This window comes from Poecilia reticulata, chromosome 12 (genome assembly GCF_904066995.2).
Source record: "Poecilia reticulata chromosome 12, P_reticulata-male-v2, whole genome shotgun sequence".
NCBI lineage: Eukaryota > Metazoa > Chordata > Actinopteri > Cyprinodontiformes > Poeciliidae > Poecilia > Poecilia reticulata.
The window spans coordinates 29,215,647-29,233,767 of NC_088841.1; the positions used below are offsets into that span (position 1 = coordinate 29,215,647).

The 18,121-nt window shown below is 41.2% G+C and overlaps 1 long non-coding RNA gene and 1 pseudogene across 1 annotated transcript in view; one reads left to right on the forward strand and one right to left on the reverse strand.

The window, feature by feature from the left end:
- Positions 1-18,121, reverse strand: part of LOC145554029 (uncharacterized) — a 217,841-nt gene that overhangs the window by 102,796 nt on the left and 96,924 nt on the right. The window lies entirely within an intron of this gene.
- Positions 11,122-12,976, forward strand: LOC145554267 (nuclear factor 7, ovary-like; annotated as a pseudogene).

Sequence of the window (18,121 nt, forward strand, 5' to 3'; positions counted from 1 at the left end):
TCAGAATTTCCTTCAGTCTAATTTGGGTCAAATGTTCTGGTTTCCTTCCACAAAGTTCTCATGATACATTGCTGGAGTTCTGGTCCATTCCTTCTTACAGAACCAGTGACGGTCTTTACAGAAATATGTACTTTTTATGACCAAATTGATAATAAAATGCCAACCATCAGAAGGCCTGTTCTTTAGGTCAGAGCAGCAGAATGTTTTCCTCTCTTCTTCCTCCAACATGGTCAGACATGGCACATTAAACTGAGCCACGTCTGCTGGTGGCAGCAGCAGCTAAACAAGATTTACAGAGGAGAGGAAGCTGCATCAGCTGCTGCAGTTCTACTATCAGTCCACTAGATGGAGACATGGAGCAACATTTACATTCACTGGTTCAACCTGCACTTCTACTATCAGTCCACTAGATGAAGACATGGAGCAACATTTACATTCACCCCGATGACCACAGGCACCACTGTGGTCTTCACCTTCCAGGTCTTTTCCAGTTCCTCCCTGAGGCCCTGGTATTTCTCCAGTTTCTCATGCTCCTTTTTCCTAATGTTGTAATCACTTGGTACTGCTACATCCACCACAACGGCTTTCCTCTGTTCTTTATCCACCACCAGAATGTCCAGTTGGTTCGCCATTACCATCTTGTCTGTCTGGATCTGGAAGTCCCACAGGATCTTAGCTCGGTCATTCTCCACCACCTTTGGGGGTGTTCCCCACTTTGATCTCGGGGCTTCCAGTCCATATTCTGCACAGATGTTCCTGTACACTATGCCCGCCACTTGGTTATGTCCTTCCATGTACGCTTTCCCTGCCAGCATCTTGCACCCTGCTGTTATGTGCTGGACTGTCTCAGGGGCCTCCTGGCACAACCTACACCTTGGGTCTTGTCTGGTGTGGTAGATCTGAGCCTCTATTGCTCTGGTGTTTAGAGCCTGTTCCTATGCAACCAGGATGAGAGCCTCTAAGCTGTCCTGCAACATCCGCAAACGGCAACTGCATATATATATATATATATATATATATATATATATATATATATATATATATATATATATATATATATATAAAAAATAACAATGTTAGTAATTATTTTTGATTAATTATAATTACTTATGATTATTTATAATTGATGATTATTTTTTATATTAATATAATATAATATAATATAATACCAATCCAAAATAAAGTGCAGTAAATCTTATTGGGCTGTGGGAGGAAGCCGGAGCGCCCAGAGAGAACCCACATATGAACCTAGAGAAGCAGAAAACCCCATGCAGACAGAACCAGGCTGGGATTCAAACCACTGCTGCCTTTCTTACTGCAAGGCAGCAGTGGTACCAACTGATCCACTGTGCAGCCCTGATGTTTTATTCACAAAATGAATGTTTTATTCACACCAAAGGAAAATTTAGAGACTAATCAACCCAACAATAATGACTTTAGATTGTAGCAGGAAGCCGGAGCGTCCGGAGAGAAACCTGCAAACAGGATATTCACTTTTTATAGTTTATTCACAAAATTCAATGCTTCCTGCTCCTCTCCAAAACCAGCTTGGTTGTTTTTGAGAGGAGTGGCAGGAGAAATCGTTAGCTAGGATTCTCTGCAGCGTGTGGTGTTTCTCTTCATGTGTTTGATTTTCATGATGAATCTCCTTCTTGTACACGTCGTCTTCAGAACGCTTTAAAAACTGCCAACAATTTCTGAGACTGTTGGGAAACTTGTACAGAGGTTGTCCTCCGTCGTTGTCATGAGGCTCCCATCTTTACGGCAGCTGTAATCACAAAATAATCTTTTTGTTCTAGAAAGTCATAGAAAACTTCACCATCTGGATCAGTTTTTCTGTAGGGAACACAGTAAAAGCTGGTCCCAGAGTTTCTCCTCATCTGTCTTCTTCCTCCGACGGTGAGCCACCCCGTCTGGGGTAGTTCTTATTTTGTGAACGATTCAGGACCTGTCCCAAAGTTTTTCCTAAGAAGAAGAGGTTGAGCCACCCCGTCCTGGGTGGTTCTTCTTTTTAGCACTGTTCAGAACCTGGGCCCTAAGTCTGTCGTCTTCCTCTGACGGTGAGCCACCCCGTCTGGGGTGGTTCTTATTTTGTGAACCATTCAGAACCTGTCCCAAAGTTTTTCCTCAGAAGAGGTTGAGCCACCCCGTCCTGAGTGGTTCTTCGTTTGTAAACAGTTCAGAACCAGGGCCCAAAGTCTGTCTTCTTCTTCTGACGGTGAGCCACCCCGTCCGGGGTGGTTCATACTTTGTAAACTGTTCAGAACCTGGGCCAAAAGTCTGTCTTCTTCTTCTGACGGTGAGCCACCCCGTCCGGGGTGGTTCTTCTTTTGTGCACCATTCAGAACCGGGGCCCAAAGTCTGTCTTCTTCTGACGGTGAGCCACCCCGTACAGGATGGTTCTTTTGTGCACCTTTCAGAACCTGGTCCCAAAGTCTGTCTTCTTCCTCCGATGGTGAGCCACCCCGTCCGGGGTAGTTGTTCTTTTGTGCACCGTTCTGAACCTGGGCCCAAAGTCTGTCTTCTTCTTCTGACGGTGAGCCACCCCGTCCGGGGTGGTTCTTCTTTCGTGAACCGTTAAGAACCTGGGCCCAAAGTCTGTCTTCAGAAGAAGATGTCGAACCACCCCATGCTGGGTGGTTTAGTCTTTCCTGATCCTTCGAGTGATCTGTATTGTCCGCGGTCGTTTTGTTTTTGGGAACAGTCCCTCCCAAAAACAGCTTGGAAGCTGTGACGTTCCCTGAAACCTCTCCAGCTGAGTCGGTTTGATCAGTTCGACTATCTGCAGTCCTGTTTTGTAAAGTCTCTGTAGACTCAGGATCTGCCGCCTGTTCTACACAAACGTTCCCAGCCGGGTCAGCTTGTGGTTTGGGACGGGATGGAAGTCCATCCCAGAACCAATCTCTCTCATCCTCCCCAACCGGGTCAGCTTGTGGTTTGGGACGGGATGGAAGTCCATCCCAGAACCAATCTTTCTCATCCTCCCCAGCCGGGACAGGTTGTGCTTCGGGACGGGATGGAAATCCGTCCAAGAACAAATCTCTATCTTCATCCCCAGCCGGGTCAGGTTGTGGGGTGGGACGGGATGGAAGTCCGTCCCAGAACCAATCTTTCTCTTCGTTGTCCTGAGTGGTCCTTTCGTCCGATTCGTCTCCGCTCCTTTCGTCCGATTCGTCTCCTGGGAAGAAATGATCAAAAACCTTCCTCATTCCTTTTGTCACCAGATATCCGACGCCTAAGCCGAGTGATAAAACAAAAGGGTATGGCATCTTCAAAAAATAAAAATACTCACTAGACAGAAACTAATCTTAGAGAAGCGTTTGGATTCTGGCTGATGTGTTGAGATTCCAGCATTCAAAGCCTCAGAACGTCTTTGATCTGCTGTGATGAACATGATGTAATCTATGACCTCATCAGTGAGCTCGCTGTAGTTCTGGAGCAAGGTCTTGCTTCTGATCGTTGCTATGGAAACGATCAGATCAGTTCTGCCCAATTCAAACTGCAATATTAACTAAATATTTAATAAGTAATATATTTTTTCATTTATTTAACATGAAGAGATTAACAATAGATTTAGAGTTTGGTTTTCTTTATCTGCTGCGATATAATTTTATTTTTTTTCCCTTTATTATTTTGTTTCTGGCAGGAAATTGTTCGGATTTTATAAACCTTTGCAAAACAAAATTTTCTCTTGTCTGTAACTCTCAGTTTTTATATATTTTTGTACTATCTTGTTCAGAAATTCACACACCTCCAGACCTGGATGAACAGTTGGATGGTTTGTTGGTTGGATGAACAGTTGGATGGATTGTTGGTTGGATGGACAGTTGGATGGATTGTTGGTTGGATGAACAGTTGGATGGATTGTTGATTGGATGAACAGTTGGATGGATTGTTGGTCGGATGAACAGTTGGATGGATTGTTGGTTGGATGGACAGTTGGATGGTTTGTTGGTTGGATGGACAGTTGGATGGATTGTTGGTTGGATGGACAGTTGGATGGATTGTTGGTTGGATGAACAGTTGGATGGATTGTTGATTGGATGAACAGTTGGATGGATTGTTGATTGGATGAACAGTTGGATGGATTGTTGATTGGATGAACAGTTGGATGGATTGTTGATTGGATGAACAGTTGGATGGATTGTTGGTTGGATGGACAGTTGGATGGATTGTTGGTTGGATGGACAGTTGGATGGATTGTTGGTTGGATGGACAGTTGGATGGATTGTTGGTTGGATGAACAGTTGGATGGATTGTTGATTGGATGAACAGTTGGATGGATTGTTGGTCGGATGAACAGTTGGATGGATTGTTGGTTGGATGGACAGTTGGATGGTTTGTTGGTTGGATGAACAGTTGGATGGATTGTTGGTTGGATGGACAGTTGGATGGATTGTTGGTTGGATGAACAGTTGGATGGATTGTTGATTGGATGAACAGTTGGATGGATTGTTGGTTGGATGAACAGTTGGATGGATTTTTGGTTGGATGAACAGTTGGATGGTTTGTTGGTTGGATGAACAGTTGGATGGATTAGTCAACTGAAGGAGATGAAGACGTGCTTCACAGACTTTGTGTCACTGATTTTACAATAATTTTAATGGTTTGTGTAAATTCTGCTAATTTTTAAAAGGAGCAATTTATATTTAGCTTCTTCTTGTTTTCTTTTTTTAAAGTGTTTAAAACATTTAGGCTGTGATTCGACACCAAACGGATTCATCTAATTGGTGATTTTAGTGCAAAAATAAATTCGCCATGACAACCATCTTGAAAAATAAAGCAACTTTGGGTAAGTATGAGTTAAACTGGTCCAAATGTGTATGATTTGAAAACAAAAATATCCATCTATAATAAATATTAGCAAAGGGAACCAATTAAGGTGACAGTTTTTGCTGAAACCTTAAATTATCTGCTCCAATGTTAATTATTCTCCACAAGATAGCGCCAGATGTTGACCAGCAACCAGAGCCCGTTAATCGTTAGAATATTATGACTTATATCTTTGAAAATTGTTTGTATACGAAACTTAAGATCATGGAATCTGACAACAGCTTCTTATTATTGCAAGGGATGAAATTTACCTGCTCAGACACCAAGTTATGGTATGTGGGAAAATGTATTGGAAGAAATTTGTAATTTATTAGTTTTGCCTCAAAAAAGAACTTTTGATGTTACCAAATAAATACCAATCTTTGCTTTCATCAACCTATAACACGTTGCTCATCATTTCTCTTCAGTCCAGTCTGTTTGGAAAATTGTGAAATTTCTTAATACAATTCAGTTGATTTATAAAACACTAATTTACAATAGGTCAGTGCAGCAATTTAAAAGTATTATTTAAGTTGGTAAAAAAAAGTTAAGTTATCTGAGTTAAAAATGCAGCTTGCATCATGTCATTGACCTGTTATTGACTTGACTTGTTTATATGCTTCCCCCCTGTTCAAATTACTTTTACCCTGTATTGTCTGATTTTATCCATATTTTCAGGGGAACATTGTGGAACCAACATGTATGTTTGCTGCCTTCTTTCTTTGTTTCTTTATTACTGGACACCACTGGAGTTCCATAAAGTCTCGTAGTAAAAGTCACATTAAGACACAATCAGAACGCCTCATGCTGAACCGATCCTCCCCACAACCATCCTCCAACGTTTAACATGTCAGAGTTTTAACAAGAAAGAGAAACACGGAGTATGACCGGTAAAATTGTAGCTTTATAAATGACAACAAGTGTACATTTTATCTTTAGGTTTTATGTAACATCATGCTTATGAGCTACATGTAGTGATGGGTCCAGCAACACCGATGCACCGGTGCATGCATCAAGCCCATAGACCAACACCCGTGTCGGTGCACGTATTGGTTTCAGCAAGTCAGGTGACCAATACAGGAAGTTTTTCAAAATGACACTGGATGCCAAACTGTGTTTATAAGGAAGCGAATCTGTCAAAAGCATTTGCCAAACAAATTCTTGATCTTTTACATCGTCATCTATGGAGCAGCATCAAAGGAAATGTTTCCGCAGTGTGGGACCATTTTGATCTTATATTGGAAAATAAATTTGTTTTCATTTTTGTCGTTTCATCCGGTTCTTGTCAGTTTCTACTTAATCTGAACCCAAATTCAGCTGAAACTGACTTTTAGTTTACTTTTATATTATGTTCTGCAGGTTAAGTGTCGCATATGTTTAACTAAACTGTCTTATTTAAATAAATCCACCTTTTCAATGCTTAGGCATTATGAGGCCAGGCATGAGAATGAAGTCCTTGATTCACCTAGATAAACTCAGATATGCAGCCATTCTACAAATTACTCGGTTGCTTTTTATAAATTATTTTATATACAGTGAACCCTCGCTGTAACGCGGTTCACTTTTTACGGTTTCGCTGCTTCGCAGATTTTTTTGTGCAGTTTTTTTTCCACAGTGTTCTTCGTCCTAATTGAGCATATGATTGGTAAAAACAGTCTCCGTGCTACCCGAGTGCCAATAATGTTACGGTGTTTAATACTGATGCCACTCAGGAGATGGAAACTGAAACTTTCAATGTCTGCTGGAAAAAAAAAGCTGTGACCAAAGGCAGCACAACACCCGACCGGAGGCTCGTCTGATGAGATCCGTCGCTCTGCCGTAGATACAGCTGTGAATCTGGCGGGGCAGGTTGGAGGAAACGCTTTAATGATATGACTCCAGATCACATTAATGCCCGATTGATGAACACGCACATGCGCTGACCTGAAAACAGGTTTTGTTCTTTGGTTTCCATGTAGAATATTTATTTATGCTGTGCAATAACTGTAAAAAATAAAGGTAACTACTTCACGGATTTCGCCTCACGAGTTATTTTCGGAACGCAACCCCTAAGAAAAACAAGGGTTCGCTGTAAATGTAGAGTTTACTTCATTTTCTTCTTCAGCAGAAGTTTTGTCAAAAAAGCATAACAGGCTCAATTTCAAAAGGTTGTAAAAACTATTTTTTTAATAAAAATGTGTGGGAAAAAACAGTCCATGCATCCTCATTCCAAACACATTTACTCAAATTGTCACTTTATGGTACATGTTCACATTCTTTATTGACTGTATATCAAATATATTTTAAATGCAACTGAAGATATGACATAATACAACATATAATGTTCAATAAAATACAGACTTAAATCTTATTGTATAGACTTGGTCATCAAATCACTACGTTGCCTGTAGGAATTTTTAATGTCCAGCAGGTGTCAGTATTGAGTGACACAGTATTGACACAGTATCAATACAGTGTTGCTATGAGTCGAAACGCCTCATGACGCCTCATTTACCCATCACTACTGTCATGCAATCATCTAACTCAGTTGTTCTGGAACAGAGACACATCTAAGCACGTCCCTAAACACATCATAATAAAAAAATGAAAAACAAGTGATTACTATCAGAACAATTTAAAACCCACCTGGAGCAGCCAGCCTTATACTCCTTCTCCACCACATACTCTCCCAGTCCAAACAATAGGCCCCACCCTATTTTAAAAACTCAAATCTCACAAAATCTCACAGGATTTCATACTTAGGCCTGGTGCGGTGGGCAGGATGAAAATAATGCAAAATGAGACATGACCTCAATTATTAAAAATATCCGTTTTGCCCCAAAATAACCAGGATTACTATAGGCACAAAACAATGACCTTATTTTTCAATAAACACATTTGAGATCAAAGTAATATTGAAAAACTTACTATAAAACTGCTCAGAGGATAATTTAATTCAGAAGCCGGTTGCAAACAAACCAGCAGCAAAGTGGCTGTTTGATTGGGACAAACCACTAGTGTAAAAAGGGGGAGTCGGACTGAACAACTCCTAGTAGAGACTTGTAGATGTTTTTGTGTCAACACATTATGCAGTCAGTAATAATATTTACAGACAAGTAAGAAAATGTACATAAAGGAATCACAACCCAATGTTCTCAACATGTAGTGCCTAATTTGAAACATGATCAACCCCCACTTAGTAATAAAATGTTCTGACCCAGAGCTCAAGGATGGGGGGAGGGAAGAGGGGATGAGAGGGGGTAAAGAGGGGAAGGCTGGGAGGAGCAGGTGGCTGTGGGGAGTTTTGGGAGGGAGTAGGGGGAGATGAGAAGGTGATGAGGGGTGCAACAAACTGCACAGATTGCACAGAATGGTAAATCAACATTGAATTAAAGTCAGAAAGTTTGGTTTTTGGTTGAGGTCAAGAAATGATGGTAGATCAACCATCAAACAACCATCCACCTCTAACCAAGTAACCAATGTTGAAACTGTGTCATTGAATTAATGTTGTTTTGTGGTTGAAATCTAATGAATGAAATGCCGAGGTCTGATCAACGTCTGATCAATGTTGAATCAATGTCAGCTGTTTTGCCCTTCCTCTCCTCCTCATCAGATCTTTAGGTGAGAGCATTTTATTACTGAGTGGGGGTTATCACATTGTAAATAGTGGGATAGTGGGTGATGATTCATTTCTGCACATTTTCTTACTTGTTCATAAAAATTCCTACTGACTGTGATATTTTGACACAAAAACATCTACAACTTACTACAAGGAGTGGAGCGGTCCACCCCTGCTATTTACATGAGTGGGATGGCCCAAACACACAGCTGCTTTGCTGTTGGCTTGTTGGCAAAACATGTTAATTCACTGTTGAATTGCCATCATGTGCAATCTGGGTACAGAACAGAATCGTAACACATAGTGCTTAAGTTAAAACATGATTAACCCTCACCTGTAGTTGGAGGCCTTAGTCCTTGACGCAGCTGTCGCAGGTTCGATTCCCGGCCTTGGCAACCTTTGCTGCATGTCTTCCCCCTTTTCTCATTACCCCCTTTCTTGTCAATTAACTATCAAATAAAGGCCACTAGAGCCAAAAAGCATCTTTAGCAAAATAAAATGTAAAAATTTGAAACCCTCACCTAAAATTAAAATTGTTTCACCCAGAGCCCAAAGAGGAGGGGAGGAGAATGGAAAGGGGGAGGAGACTGAGGGGTAGATGGGGCCAGGTGAGGAAGAGGGAAGGGGGTGTGTGTAGAGGGTGTGAAAAACTGCGTACATTGATTGAACATTTAGATCACGAGTTCTTCCCCAAACCTTGTCCTCAAGGCAAACTGACCTGCGTGTTTTAATTTCAGCAAAACCCTGTTAATCAGACATCAATTAAAATCATGTCAACCTACCCAGCTTCTGTCATTGACCTCAATCATAAATTCAACCTTTGCTATCATAATTCAACATTGAATTAACAACTTTTGCAAACAAGCAAACAGCGAGTTTGGACCATCCCACTCATAAATGGTAGGGGTGGACCGCTTCACTGCTCATACTAAGTTGTAGATGTTTTCGTGTCAATATATCACACACTAACAGTAAGAATTTTTATTTCAAGTAAAAAAAGTCTACAGAAAGTAAACACCACTCACTGTCCTCTACAGTGTTATTAAAAGTGTGATAACCCCCGCTCAGCAATAAAATGCTCTCACCCAGAGCTCTGGTGAGGAGGAGGGGAAGAAGGTGTGTGGAAAAACAGCTGACATTGATTCAACATTGATCAGACGTTGATCAGACTTCAGCATATCAGTCATCAGATTTCAACCACAAAACAACATTGATTCATTGACACAGTTTCAACGGTTTGATTGGATGGTTGTTTGATGGTTGTTCCACCATCATTTGTCGACTTCAACCAAAAAAGGAACGATTCTAACTATTTTTCAACGTTGATTTAACATCGTGTGCTATCTGGATAGAGCCCAGCTGAGACAATCTGAGTATTTGCTAAAGGAGTCTGTCTCCGCCTTGTCAGATTTAATTTCTTTAACTGGTGTGGTTAGAGAACCATTCACAAGGTTAAAGAGTGAGAAAAGGACACGGAGTCATAAACTCAAAATGATTCAAGATCTAATTATTATGACAGGAGCAAAAAAACCTCAATCACAATGACATGAATGTGAAATCTGGACAACTGACATTTATCCAAGTTTTAATAACTGGAGCTTCTTAATTATTCATCTCAAAATGACTTGATGAATCAAAGTATCAACACCAAATCACTGATTTAAAACCTGTAAAACAACTCTTCCACATTTACACTGACAACTGCACAAGGTTAAATACCAACAGGAGGAGGAGGAGCACACACCCTGGTTAGAGACCAAGCGGTGCATTGCGTCCTCTCCTGCACTTGCCACTACCAGGTCAAACCCTGCAGCTCTTTATGCTGGACAGATCATGTGTCTGGAGGAATCCAGTGAATGAGCTGCAGATCCAAACCTTAAAGAGGCTCATTTAGCTGTAGCATCTCGCTAAGGTCTAAAGACAGCAGATATCTTAGCTGCGACGGTAAATAACTTCTATGTCATTTTGTCAATCAGCTCAAGGACACAAAGTCCTCCATCACATCAGTCCGAGGCAGACAGACAGAAAGACGGAGCACGGCAGGAGATCAAAGTATATGTAGCAGCTTGTAATAATCCAACCCCTACTGCATGTAATCCTAGTAGTTCCTCTGCAGCAAGTTCAAACGTCTTGTGACTTGAAAATACTGTCAGCAGCTGAACTTTCTCAGCTGATTTTGGCTCACCCCCAAATACAACCTGCAGCTCTAAGCTTACAGCTCGTTCAAGGGGCTGGAAACCATTCATGCATGACATTAGAGTTAGAAACCAGGTAGGAGGTTCACGCAGTAGGTTGCCTTTATTTCTCATATTCTGGCAAAGATCTTGCAGTCAGGGAATGAAATTCTCGTGAGGGGCAAAACAAAAAAAAGAAAAAGGAAAAGAATGGGACAAAAATAAAAAGTGCATGACGGATTCCCCTTGTACAACCGGTAAAAAAATACTTTCTGTAATATTTACTGTTTCACAGTTTTCAGCTACAGTAATAAAAATGGCATTCAATTTAAATCAAAACATTTCTGATTCTGATCCAGTTGTTCTGAAAACAGGACAAACTTTCCTCAACACCAAACATCATTTTCACCTCCAGAGTCTGAAACTGACAGAAAAACAGCAAACAGAAGGAAACTGAACATGAAATGTGTTCATTTGAATTTCATAGATAGTGGAGACCCTGTAAGAGTTTATGAGAGGAAAAATATATTTTCACTTAAAGCAGGAACAAAGTCATGAATCAGAAAAAGCTGTAGTGTTTTAATAAAACTGCAGATTAAGATTAAATCCTCTAGAGGGCGCCACATCTCCGCCTCTGGACTGATTCAAACAGGAACAACTGGAAAAACCAGGAAACAGTTCAGAGAAAAACTCACTGAGTAAACACCCTGAGGATGAACTCTGACTCCTGCCTTCGTCTCCGACTGAAATCAAACTAACTCTGAACAAGGAGAACAGAGAGAGAACTGAGCAACTAGACGCTGAAACACAGACTGCTGCAGGAGGAAGAACAAGCAAATCAACGTGAAAGTAAGTTCAGAAAGTTTCTACAGGAGAGAAACTGACTTCCTGGTTTGACTTTCTGTCTGCTGTGGTTTCAGCTTCACTCTGAGACAAAATGGCTTCCAGATCAGACGATGATCTCTGCTGTCCGGTCTGTCTGGAAATATTTAAGGATCCAGTTATTCTGTCATGTAGCCACAGCTTCTGTAAGGAGTGTCTGCAGAAATACTGGAGAGAGAAACCAGGAAGAGATTGTCCAGTTTGTAAAAGGAGATCTTCTAAAGATCTTCCACTTCCTAATCTGGCTCTGAAGAATCTGTGTGAGTCTTTGTTACAGCAGAGAAACCAAAAAGCTTCAGAGGATCTCTGCTCTCTGCACTCTGAGAAACTCAAACTCTTCTGTCTGGACCATCAGCAGCCAGTTTGTCACATTTGCAGAGATTCAGAAAAACACACCAACCACAGATTCAGACCCATCGATGAAGCTGCTCAGCAACACAAGAAGAAGCTTCAGGAAACTCTGGAGCCTTTAAAGGAGAAGCTGGAGCTCAGGAAGAAAGTTCAGGAGGAGTTTGATCAGACAGCAGAACACCTGAAGGTCCAGGCCCGACACACAGAGAGGCAGATTAGGGAGCAGTTTAAGCAGCTTCATCAGTTTCTAGCAGAGGAAGAGGAGGCCAGGCTGGCTGCACTGAGGGAGGAAGAGGAGCAGAAGAGAGGATGATGAAGGAGAAGATGGAGGCTCTGAGCAGAGAGATAGCAGCTCTTTCAGACACAGTCAGAGCCACAGAGGAGGAGCTGAGAGCTGCAGACGTCTCATTCCTGCACAACTACAAGGCTGCAGTGGAAAGAGTCCAGCGCTGCCCCCTGCTGGAGGATCCACAGCTGCCCTCAGGAGCTCTGATAGACCAGGCCAAACATCTGGGCAACCTGGCCTTCAACATCTGGAGCAACATGGAGACCATGGTGACCTACACTCCTCTGGTTCTGGACCCAAACACGGCTGGTCCATGGCTCCATCTGTCTGAAGATCTGACCAATGGGAAGATAGGAGAGAAACAGCAGCTTCCTGATAATCCAGAGAGATTTGATTATTACTACTCTGTTCTGAGTTCTGAGGGTTTTAACTCAGGGAACCACAGCTGGGATGTTGATGTTGGAGACAGTGAAGTCTGGGCACTTGGTGTGATAGAAGAGTCTGTTCAGAGGAAGGGAGTCATAAAGTCTGGATTGTTGTTGTTTATATGTTTCTATTCAGGTAAATATTCAGCTCGTTCTCCATCAGCTCCTTCCACTCGTCTCTCAGTCCAGAAGAATCTCCAGAGGATCAGAGTGAATCTGGACTGGGACAGAGGAAAACTGTCCTTCTCTGATCTGGATACTAACACACACATACACACCTTCACACACACCTTCACTCACAAGATGTTTCCATACTTTGGCACTATTAAAACATTAAAGATTTTACCGATGAAGATCTCAGTGATGAAGCAGCAGCTCTGATGATCTCAGCATGAAGAACAAAGTCCAGATAAAAACTTATTGATCAGATTGAAACTGTGAGTTTTAAAGAGGATCAGATCATTTCCAGATGATCAGATCATCTCCAGATGATCAGATCATCTGGAGATGATCTGATCATCTTCTTCATCTCTGATCAGATTCAGATTCATCTCCAGGCTGCTGGAAGCAGCAGGGCAGCGTTAATCTTTCTCATCTGACTCTTTAGTCTGAGTTCAGCTCTGATTCTAAAATCACTCAGAGTGAGAGGTCCTGTTTTTTTGTTCATCTCTGGGTAATTATTTCTTTTTATTGGGAACAGATTTATTAAAAAATTTTGATTTTATTGAATATGTGAGCAAAAATGATCCAGGAATGTCTTCAGTTTACCAACTAAATTATTATTTTCCAAACTAAATATTTAATATTAAAAGTAGATATTTATTGTTTAAGCTACATATTAACCTTTTGAATTAAATATTTAGTTTATAACTCTGACATTTATAAATGTATGAAAAACATGGTGAAAATATGATTTTAAAAAATGATCATACATGAATAAACGTTGCTGTTATTTTTTATAATGTAATGAATGGATTTGTGGGAAGATTCAAGTTTTATTTTTTACATTTACTCTTTTAATCAATTAATATATTATTCCAGTGTCTTGTAATAAATAACTATGTGCTGAAGGTCAGTGTGAGGTCAGGGATGTCTGAGTCCAGGTGAAGGTTTGTTCCTACAAGGTTATTTTGTGCTTCAGCTAGAAAACAGACGTTTCACCTGCAGCTAAAGAGGGAAGAGCTGAACAGAGTCTAGAGAAAAGTTATTGTGTGATGATTTGTTATTTTAATTGGTAATTAGTTATTGTATTTGGTCTCTGGATGATGTTCTGAGATCCCAAAGATATATCTTTGTATCCTTGTATTCAATAAATCAGACTAATTTTACCTCACTGACTCTTTGTGCTGCTTTAATCCTTTGCATAAGGATGTAGGGGAGATTTACTGATCTTAGTTTGGTGTTTCCTCCCGGTTCTTGTGAAGGATTTATGGATTTGCAGTCCTGATCACTGCAGATCCAACTCTGAGGGTCGACCCGATAAATCAGGAGAGCAGAAACCTGTTGCAGTTGAAACTGTCTAATCCTGCAGGTTGAGCTCACTAAAGCAAGAGTGTTTGTATCTGAGGAGTCGTTCAACAATAACTAAGTTAGTTTATAGAGATGGAAACGTGCCTGTTCAGTATCCATCTAGACCAACAGGAGATGAAATTGCTCATCTTAGACATTTTAAAGAACAGTCAGCAGGTCAGCCTCCATCCAGGGAAAGAACTAGTGATGGATCCAGGGCCGTTTAAGGTCACCATCTAGGCTCTGAGCGCAGGGAAGGTCCGGATGATGACCGACTGGTTTCCATGCTCCCCCTCAGCTTCCCATCTCTCCACATCACCCTGATGCAAACCAGACGGAGTTAAATTCAGACCCTTCATGTTTGGAGATGTTTAAACTGCCTCTGATTATTGTAGCTGGGTTATTTTTGATCCTTTAAAGACTAAAATGACAGTTTGTTTTGTCCTAATAGTGTTCAGGGCGTACAGTCCACCCATGAACTGCCTATCAGAGATGATCACTCCTAACTCCTCCCTCATACCAAACCTGTTCCCACCTTCAGTTGTCATAGCAACGCTCAACGTTATCACCCCTCCCTTTGAGTTTCACAGAGTTTAGAAAAAACCTCACTGTGTTTACTCATATTAATGTATGTTTATAATAAAGCAGACTAAAACATGACATTATTGTTAGTATTTACATGTTAAAGGTTAATAAAACAGGTTTAAAGCTTTTTATAGATTTTCTTTAGCTTGCAGAAAAATGAGGGATTTATTTGTAGAAGTGATTTTCCATAATGACATAAAACACTTTTAAAGAAACCAATGTTACATTTTGACTCTGCTGTAAGTTTCCTTTCTTTCTCCTGACTTTAAACTCAAAGATTCATAAAAACTTTAACTTCTTTCCTTGAAAGTTACTTCATAGAAATAACTAAAGGTGTGCATTGTTTCACCAATATTGTGAAATAATGCACAATATTTATTTTAAGAATGTAAAGAACATTTTAGAAACATGCATCATGGGAAGCTTTTCTGGCTCATCCCAATGTCACATAATAACTTTTCGCAGTATTTACATTAATTATATTACTTCAAAACAGCTTCACCTAAAAAGCCTCAGCCTGTTTACATTAAGCACCAATTACAGAGAATGACCCTTAGTCTGCTGCTGCAGCTGTCGCTGAGTTTCAGTAGGACAACTGAAACCTGAACAACATCATTAAGTGTTTCTAGAAAAAGCAAAGAAGTCTGAGTCCGTCATTCTGCCGGCCTCCAGGTACGGACGGGGCACCGAGGAGCCGAGTAGAGCTGCCATTCTTAACGGCGTCTCTCATGAGGTGAGTGATGCCATGAGAGGGAATCCTGAAATGATTGGTTGTGAATTTAGTGAAACATCTCGTCCCTTATCTCATTAGGACTCAGGATGACAGAGAGGAGATTCAGGCCCAGCTGGTCAAACTTCAGCTGAACAAGGCCAGACGGGAAGTTTCTGGAAAACATGAGAAAGTAAAGGTGATGGTGGTGACAGAACCAGCTAACCCTCCTCATTTCTATTCTAACTCATCTATTGACAGGTCTGCTGGTTGGTGGCATGGATGAGGGGTAAGGGGTCAACGGAGGAGGGGTGGTGAGTGGACGAGAGGTCATGGAGGAAGGGGCAGATCACCAAGGGACAGCAGGGAGACGCCAGATACGTCTGTGGCCCCAAACCAGCAGTTGTACCCATCAAAGGGGAAGCAGAAGATGTTTTGCTGCTCCTCATCCTCAGGCAGAACCCAGAGAGCAGTGTGCAGCAGGACAATGGGAAGAGAACTGGTTACAATGACCCCCCACAGAGAGGCCATGATATCAAGGCCATGGCGGACCCCATGGTGTCTCTGAAGGTCAGTAATGATGACCTGGAGTTACCTATTAAACCCTCAACGTTACGCCTTCACCTGATAAACTGTCCAATCAAACCACCTCTGTAGCAGGCTTCTCTGGGGAAACAGACTATGTCAGTGACTCGGCTCTTCATCACCCAAACTATTGAACATCCTTTTGTTTGCTGCCACAGTGCCAGGCAATTTACTGGGACTAGACCTCATCACATTGGGAGCAGCCATCTTGTGCAGTTGATGGTTTGACAGTTTCTCTCCCAGATGGAAATGTTTTACCCTGTGGCTCTGTCAGAACTTTTGGACAGTATTTTTCCAGCCTGTGGAGGCCCAGTATGCAAACATGTGACCAGAGACCATCCAGCACACAGGCATCCTCTCTGCCTACCTGAGGTGGAAACCCTGGGTTCCTACCCTCCAGGTCTGCCTCATGTCACCCTCTTCTATGGCAGCACAGATTGCAGACGGATTGGTACCAGGAGAAACTCCAGGAGGAGTTGGGAGGTAAACCATGGTGTATTCTTTGACAGAACGTGTCTCTGAGGGGTTGGCTGCAGCTGCCTCACTACCAACTGAGCAACTGTAGCATGATGTTTTTTATAAAACTGTCTATGATTTCTTCTGTTAACGTCATTCAGCTTCATGCTGTAACTGCAGGGAGGCGTAATATAGTTTTCTTCATAAACTGGTTTTAATTGAGCTCAGTTTGACAGAGACTTTGATATTGTGAAGTTGTTGTTCCAACTCGTTCATCAATGTTTTTATCGTCATACGTTTACAGTCTAAGCAAATTGAGATGAAACAGGAAGCAAGAGAAATCAGGTGTTTGGAAACTAAAGACTTTATGTCTCAGAAGAAGCTCTGATTCCACCAGATCACCAACCAGCTCTGAGGATGAACCTTCACATCGTCTTCATGGTGGAAGGAGTTTTTCTTACTGAGCAGCTGGCTACATTTCTTGTTGACTATTATTTTCTACTTCTAACATAAACAGGCAAAGACGACACCCAGAAATGTTTTTCCACCCGAGGCATCCGGTACCAATCATCATCAGTTCTGATGATGTCACATACATGGCGAGTCCACAGCGTCTTAAAATTGTAATCTTACTTTTTTCTTTGCTGTTTTCTGTACTTTTTTAAATACAAATACTTTCTCTGTTTAATTGCTCTATTGTTCTTTTTTGCAGGTTTCTGTAAAGTCCAGTGAACTGGAATGTTCTGTCGCTGATCCTCGCTGTTCTTAGGAAGGAGAAATGTTGTCTGCAGTAACACTGGAATACTGTGACATTGAATTAAAACAATGCTCTGTCCTTGGTGAAACAGTTTTCACATGTCCTGGTCAGTTTGGCCCCCCACCTTCTTCAAATCAGACAAAATCGGTGTCAAACGTTTGTGCAGCCAAAATGGGGGCCAACTTCACTCTGGTTCTAGGTCATCAAATCACTACGTTGCCTGTAGGAATTGTTAATGTCCAGCAGGTGTCAGTATTGAGTGACAGTATCAACACAGAATCAACACAGTTTTGCTTTGGGTCGAAACGATACATGACGCCTCATCTACCCATCACTACCAGGTGGCATAAACTTGTGGAGAGGAAAAATATATTTTCACTTAAATCAGAAACAAAGTCATGAATCAGAAAAAGCTGTAGTGTTTTAATAAAACTGCAGATTAAGAGGAAATCCTCTAGAGGGCGCCTGATCTCCACTTAAAGACTGATTCCAATGGGAACATCTGGGAACAAACAGGAAACAGTTCAGAGATAAAAAACTTAATGAGTAAACACCCTGAGGATGAACTTTACACCTGAGGATGAACTCTGACTCCTGCCTTCGTCTCCGACTGAAATCAAACTAACTCTGAACAAGGAGAACAGAGAGAGAACTGAGCAACTGGACGCTGAAACACAGACTGCTGCAGGAGGAAAAACAAGCAAATCAACGTGAAAGTAAGTTCAGAAAGTTTCTACAGGAGAGAAACTGACTTCCTGGTTTGACTTCCTGTCTGCTGTGGTTTCAGCTTCACTCTGAGACAAAATGGCTTCCAGCTAAAATATTTGCAAAGATAAATAGTACAGAGAATCTAAATAATAAAGAAAAAATAGGACGTGAAATAACATTACGGAAAAATATTGAATTGCTTAATAATGATGAATAATATGATGATTTTATTAATATGAAGTTTTCTTTGTTAGAATTAAATAAAGCTCTGAGGATTTCTAGTA